This window comes from Rhipicephalus microplus, chromosome 9, assembly GCF_043290135.1.
Source record: "Rhipicephalus microplus isolate Deutch F79 chromosome 9, USDA_Rmic, whole genome shotgun sequence".
NCBI classification, from domain to species: Eukaryota; Metazoa; Arthropoda; class Arachnida; order Ixodida; family Ixodidae; genus Rhipicephalus; species Rhipicephalus microplus.
In genome coordinates, this window is record NC_134708.1 from 34,720,864 (window position 1) to 34,728,360 (window position 7,497).

The 7,497-nt window shown below is 42.3% G+C and overlaps 1 protein-coding gene across 2 annotated transcripts in view; it reads right to left on the bottom strand.

Annotated features, from left to right (window-relative positions):
- The window catches only part of LOC142771293 (sodium-dependent proline transporter-like), a 148,746-nt gene extending 144,085 nt beyond the window's left edge, over positions 1–4,661 (bottom strand). For both annotated transcript variants that reach the window (XM_075872769.1, XM_075872768.1), the window contains exon 1: positions 4,527–4,661. The gene's annotated coding sequence lies outside the window, so the exon portion shown is untranslated. The remainder of the gene's footprint in view (positions 1–4,526) is intronic.
- Between the last annotated feature and the right edge of the window lie 2,836 nt (positions 4,662–7,497).

Sequence of the window (7,497 nt, forward strand, 5' to 3'; positions counted from 1 at the left end):
GGACACTCTAGCCGTCTGATTCAGCGTTGCGTTTTCCGCCTCTTGGTCTTTTGCCCGTTGATCGGGGCTAGTAATGGCGAACCCTCGCCCTTGTTCTTGGACAGTGTTCCTGGCTCAAATGGAGGGAAGTCTTTGGCAGCTACCTCAGAGTGCGACTATCAGATGGGGCAGGTGATGGTTCTATGTGAGTCACCGCAGTAGCGGCACGGCATCAGTGAACATCCCTTCCATCATTTTATCAATAAACGTATAACTCGAATTGTCGAAGAGCTCATACGTTTCTTGATTACAGTTGAGATTCTTGTATCTAATATATTTCGTACCTTTATGGCTTGATCTTTAGGAAGTGACAATGGGTGTTAGAATTTTGTTTACCAGGTCAAAAGAAGGAATTTAAGTATGCAAACACACTGTTGGCATCAAATGCAGCGACGCTTAAAATCGCGCAAATTTTCAATCGGTTATGAGGAATGCAGAGGGAGAATTTCGCATTAAATTTTATGGTGGTTTGTTAACCTCAGCCTAATGCATGGCGAAATGTGTTGCCAGATTTTTTTATCATTCATCTCCGATCAGAATTTCGCGCACTGAGTGCGAATCATATCCGTTATCTTGCGCACAGCTGCTCGAAACCATGCTTTTGCGAGTGCTGTACCTCGTTCAAACTTGCATTGCAAATGCCGCGAAGGAAATCGAATACGTTTTCACCCATGGCATGGGCATATTTCTCAAAGTGCCAATCAATGGTAACATGAAGAATGTTCGGTTTCGAGGTGGGTAAAGATTTTCTATAGCCACCATCCACGATGAGATAGTATAACAATGACCCCTACATTTAAAAGCTGTCACTTTAGACAATTTCAATGCAAGAATATCTGTTGAAGGAATGCAGACACACGCAGCTCTGCTGCGCAGAAATAAACCACCGGCAGAACTTTAATGTGAACCAGTACCTGTTCCGAGGGTGGAAATTGTGGGCGTGGTGTTATTCACACACTATTCGCCAACAGGGAGAGTTCTATTAGAATACTATATAAAAAAAGGTAAGCAGATAACTTTTTTAGGTTAGATGTCCTTCAAGTTACACTGCGAGATACTGGCGGGACGGAATAGCGCCCCTCGATTCTTGCGCTACATATCTTTTAACGCAAAATAGGCGGTGAAAACACAGCACCTACCATGATAGGAGCTGTTCACTGATGTCTGTCGATATACGGCACGTGCCAGAGCGTGCGACAGTGCTGTTCTCATCAAAGTTTGCAGTTGCTGCGTGAGTAAAGTAAAATAGCCTCTCACCTCCCTCCCATCCCACCCCACACACGTAGTGGCACGTCTACAAGTTGCTTCCCGGCTGAGGCTGGCCGGCACATTACACATTTTCGAGAAGCGCACCTGTCTGCAGCCTCGGCAAGCTCGTATTTGCACATAAGCAGACAACTAGGTTGATGTTAACAATAAAGAGATTATGCTAAACATGAAGGTGGCCGCAAAAGTGCGCCTCCAGGGTCTTTTCTCCGCATAAAAACATTAGGAATAAAGTTTCAGGACTCAGCCCTGCGTGTGACAATCACCATGTGAACATTCCTCATTTTGTGATCTTATTGTCAAGATCAAATATATATTCCTTCCTGTTTACTGATGATTGATAACTTCTGCTGCTCTTTTAAAGAATGTCGACAGTCAGAAACATACAGATTATCAGCTGAAATGAAAGGTGATGCATAGAACTAAATACCTAAAATAATAGAAGCAGCTAACCCACACCTCACTACTTTAAATGCGTGGAATAGATGGACGTCTTTAGTAAGTTCATTGTAAAAAAAAAAAAAAGAACGCATGGTCATCGGCACCTTTCATCTCACAAAACTGCTGGCTACTATCGGCGCTCTGGAAAGCATCAGGCGTAGCGCAATGTATCTCGATAATTGAGTCGAAACGCTGAACGAAGCTCTGAGAGCAATTTAATTACGCGAAGTATATACGCGGTAGCTCAAACCGAATAGCAGCCACTTCGCGGAGAGCAATGGGGCCATTTGCCACTCGACTAACTGCTTTTTACTTCGAAGAAAAACCAGCTTGCTTCGCGAGTCTACATCATTAAGTTAATGCAACGATCCCACAGGTTGGTGATCCAAGATATAATCAAAACGTCGAAAAAAGTAAATACTTCAAGTGGTGGTTCGAGCGGAGTATAATAGCGGGACAGTACAAAAATAATTTCTTGTTGTTTACTGTCATCAATAAAAATGGCAGAACAAAGTCAGATAATGCATAGAAAAATTATTTTGCGTCTCAAGATCTAAAAGAAAATATGGAGTAGAAGTGATACTGTAATATACCGGGCAACAAAATCGATGAATTTGAAAGTAAATTCAATTTTTGTCGATCATCCAAGGGCATTCGTGAAATGGCTTAAAGAAATTTTTGTTTTGAAAACAGGTCAGGAGTAAATATTACCGGGCCTAACATACTTAGAATAGTGTTAATTTCGTCACACATAAGCGTGAATGAATACGTCACTCCTTGCTACTGTTATATGAATGTTGCAGTAATTAGGTTATTTTACAAATGCCTTTTTGGTAGCGCCTTTTTTTTCAATATTGTACTGTTATTTTTTGCGGAGAGCATATGTAATTGCAGGCAAAGCATAGCATTGCTGTTGTCGGACGTACACAGCACCTTCTGCTTCTCTTCCTTTTGTTGCGAATCTGTGATTTGATACTGCTGCTACTGCTGCTGCTGCTACTACTACTACTACTACTACTACTACTACTACTACTACTACTACTACTACTACTACTACTACTACTACTACTACTACTACTACTACTACTACTAATAATAATAATAATAATAATAATAATAATAATAATAATATAATAATAATAATAATTGACAGCTCTCATGTTCTTTAGAAATGGACGTTAGGCGAAGCATGCGGAAGGAAGATGACCATGTTGACATTTTTTTTATTGAGTGACACGCTATGAAAAGACGCCAAATGCATGCGCAAGAGTGGCACGCACAGGCATATGTTTAACAGGTACAGATGTTTATATAACCAGTGTTTACACTTTCACAACAATGCCAGCAGGAACATAAGGTTTAGCAACACATGAAAGGATAAGCTGACATGAAGCACTGGTGCGCGGAATAATGGTAGCTTTAGACACTGCTACTTAAACCAACTCAAGCGCATTGACAGCTAACTATAATTAACGTTAACCCAAATTGACCAAAGTGAGGGCTGTATTGTTGGGATGGATATGTAATGTTTATAAGATTAAATAGCGCGCATTACAACCTCAATTGCTGTTTCACGAACATTCGGGTGCACATGAAAACTAGTTCCCTGACCTGGCGTGGCTCTGTGTTTAGAATACTTGATCGCTACGCAGAAAGCTGAGGTTTGATTCTGCCGGGACACTGACATTTATTATTTGCATTTTGTTGGGTCAAGTTGCTGTTGTCCACTTTTTCCTAACGCTCAGGCGTTATCATTTTGCATTTGTGTCCTCGATGCTCCTAGATTCTAAATGGCAATCACCTGTGGCACATACCCGCCCACCTGTATGTGCCACTGTGTGGCGGAAACTGTTCACGACGTACCCCCGCTACTGGATTGTTACATTATTCAAGTCTTGATCAGCATGTCATGTTTGTCAAAGAATTTTACCCTCCCGTACTAAATTTTTGTTTACGTAAAGTTGAGGTGGTGATCTTAAGAGCACACAGATGTAAGCAGATAGTAGATAGATAGATAGATAGATAGATAGATAGATAGATAGATAGATAGATAGATAGATAGATAGATAGATAGATAGATAGATAGATAGATAGATAGATAGATAGATAGATAGATAGATAGATACCATAAGTGCTTCCAGTACGCAAAGAAATGCTTCACATTTAATCATACCACCATCACCAACCCCATCTGGACACGCAGTCCGCCGTGGTGAATCAGTACCTGTAAAGTTCGCTGCTACTGATCCGAAGGTCACAGGGATAACTCCAACAGTGGCGTTGACAATTTGGTGGAGGCGAAATGGTAGAGTGCTGTGTACGGTGCGAGGTCAGAAAACGTTAAATAACGCCAGAAGGTTGAAACGACAGGAGCCCTCCAGTACGGCGTCTCTCATGACCATATTGTGGTTTTGGGACGTAACACCCTAAATATTATTTTATTATCCGGACTCAAAGATGGTTACTACCCATAAATTACTATGACAAGGTGATACAAAACCGATATTAACGGCGTTATGCAGATATCTTTTGAACAGCCGACCAGTTGGTATCCCGCGACTGAGTAATGTGTTGGATGCACAGCGCTTGCTTTTTTTTTTTTTTGCTAGAACACAGTGGCCGAGACCTCACTACGACGTTCGTGCTCGTCAAAGACTAAAGTTTCTATGGACTACTGAAAAAGGCCATCACCGTTAAGCACGTGAAGAGTGTTGCAGTCGCTCTTGTGGTCTTAGCACTTGCATACGAATAGAACAGGGTGCAAAATAATAACTACGTACCCAGTAATTACTGCCATCGTTTCACGGTCTTCGGCGGTTTATCTCCGGTGAAGAAACATCGTCTAGAAAGGCACAAAGACATCATTCATGACCATAACACTAGAGGAAAACCGATGGAGACGACGCGAAGCCACACCCCTTCTGGTGAATCAAGATTTTCGGGAAAGCACACGTGACCACGCCTTTTACGAAAGCTTGCTTGTTCGCATTAAAAGGCCAAGTGATACGGGACGTTCCAGTGTCTACCGACAAGCGAAGTGAAGTGAGCGATAACAAAAAAAAAAACGCGTTTGCCATGAGTTCGTGGAACATCTTGCGCAACAGAAAAAAAACGTTTTTCGTGCAATACAAAGCTATCTATTTGCGTATTAACACCACATCAGCAACAAAACGATAAATATATGGCTGACCGTAAGCAGTATTTAAAGTGGGCAATGTTTTTGTTACTTCTACGTAATCCACTGCCATTTTTATGTGAATTACGCTAATGACTTTACCTTTCGGAATTATAACTTTCTTAAGCGCGCACAAAGTACAGAACAAGAAAAAGACAGTCGAGCGCTATCCGAATCTATATTCCCTAAAGAAGATCTGACCACACCAGCCACAACATGAATAATATTATGTGCATTGAATAAAACTACTGATTTCATTGATACGTGGCGTTGTACGTCACAAGACTACCATATTATTATGAGAGACGCCGTAGCGCGGGGTTCCGGAAATTTGGACCACTAGACGTTTTTTTAACGTGCACACAAACCTGAGTACACGGCCAACAGCAGTTTCGCTTCCATCTAAAATGCAGCCGTCGAAGCCCGGGTTTGATCCCGTGACCTGCCGGTCAGCAGCCGAGTACGTTAGCCACTAGACCACCGCGGCGGTGCCTTGACAAAAACTAGAACCCCCGGTAGCAAAACTACATAAAAATTGCGTGCATTGCATGCAACCTGCTAGACAGAGCCAGCCTCACAGTATCTTCTATTTATTTATGTCCTGGTTATGTTCTTTCTGTGCTTCGGTTAGACTAGGTACAGTTAGGTTGTAGTATACACCACTGTTGAGGTAAAGGACGAAATTCGTTGAGCTCGTGCGAATGTAAAATCCTATATACCTCAGCAATGAAGATTTCACAGTAAAGCCATGCCAATACCAAAGCAAGCTTTATTCGATGGTCGAAGTTTGGTTAGGTTACACTGCTTTACAATAGCTTGTTTTATCTGAAAACAATACATCACCCTCTCCTCTTGTTGTCATAGGCAGTCTTCATTCAAGTATATATAATACAGACCAGGCAAGGCCTGCTTCACTTGTGCTATTACTGTGTAAAATGTAAGAAATATTAAGGGCACGACAAGCCCGTTAGCTTTTCTTTTTGTATTCCTTGCCTCCTTAGAATCACTAAATATGCCACGAAAAAAAACCACAAATAAATACAATTACCCCTTTACGTTGAGCTTTATTACTGCAGTTCACTGTGACCCTAATCGTTCGAACCTTCACAAATTGAAACGGAAGAAAGATAAGCCAGCACACTTACAGCAATACATAACGCACATTGAGGCGCGTAGTTTCCTGCTCGAACGCCCGACAGGAAACCTTTCTGATGTGTAATCCAGTTCAGTGAACTGCATTACAGTACCCGACGCAATATATAGCTTATATATTCTGCGCGCACCCACACCGTGAACAAGGAGCCCACTATGCTTTCCTATGTTTTATTGTTCTTGGAAGCCAGTGATACGAAACGCTGAATACAAAAAAATGAAAATTTAGAAATATGTGGAGTGTGGAGGGGAGGACAAAGAAGGGAGAGAATAATAAATTGGGAAAGCGAAGCACCCCACTCACCATTCGCGCATAAGAGTTCGGATCTATTTCCACCCAGTTTTGCCACCGCAATTATTCACCGTAATAGCAACCAGTGAGTGTGGCTGACAACATTGTGACCCGCACAACGCGCGTGAGATTAGAGATAAAGGTGCGGTCATGAAGTTTGAGCATTTAAAAAGTAAAATTGATACATTCGGTCAGATTCTGGGAAACAAGATAACAACTAAAAAAACGAAGATAAGAAAGAATATAGATACCAGATGCGTAAATTGTGGATCGCATGATGTCTAAAAATAAACGAAACGAAACGAAACTAACAAAAATGCTAAAAGAAATGTGGAGGCGTGGTCAGATAGAGAACTGCTATCTGTGGTGAATGAAGCTGTATTAACCCTGTGAGAAAGCCTGCAGAACGTGCCGCTTCTCAAGACTTCAGAGGTAAGACACAAAACAAAGAAAACGCTCTATATGCTTGCATAGACTATATAGATAGGCATAAGCATAGGCTATATAGAAAGCAGCGTCAAGCAGCGCCACCACTCTTATTGTAACCAGGAATATTCACGGTGCACCTCTTTCGCCACAATGCTGCCACCCCACTTCCGCGCAAGCGCAGAGCTTACAAGCTTACATATTGCGTCTGTGGTACATGGCAACGTGAGTATTGCTGACCAGCAGTGTTTTCGGTCTAATGAGGACCGCATGTGTTGATGTATCTTTGCCGCCACCACCACCGCCAAATCTGACGACAGACCATCTTCGAAATCAGCGCCTACTCCCAGCAAAGCACAGCCAAGTCGCACGAGCGTACCTCCCGAACTTGCGCGAGAGTTACCTAATGGCAGCGATCCATGCAGAAATATTCACCTGCTATCAGCACTGTTATCCCTATACAGACGTAATCACGATTCTCTGGAACACACAGACGACCGCTCCGCCATTTTGGGCAGATGTATGCAGAGACCAACATCACAATGATACCTAACGGGCTACGTCATCGTGCTATATTTCAAACATGAATCGAAGCTTCTAGCTAACGTCTGGTAGCGATTCCGGACAAGAAAAAGCGTCTACAGCCAACTTTGTTCACAAAAATAAATGGCAGCATATCCACGGAGTGAATGATGGAGAGTGGGGC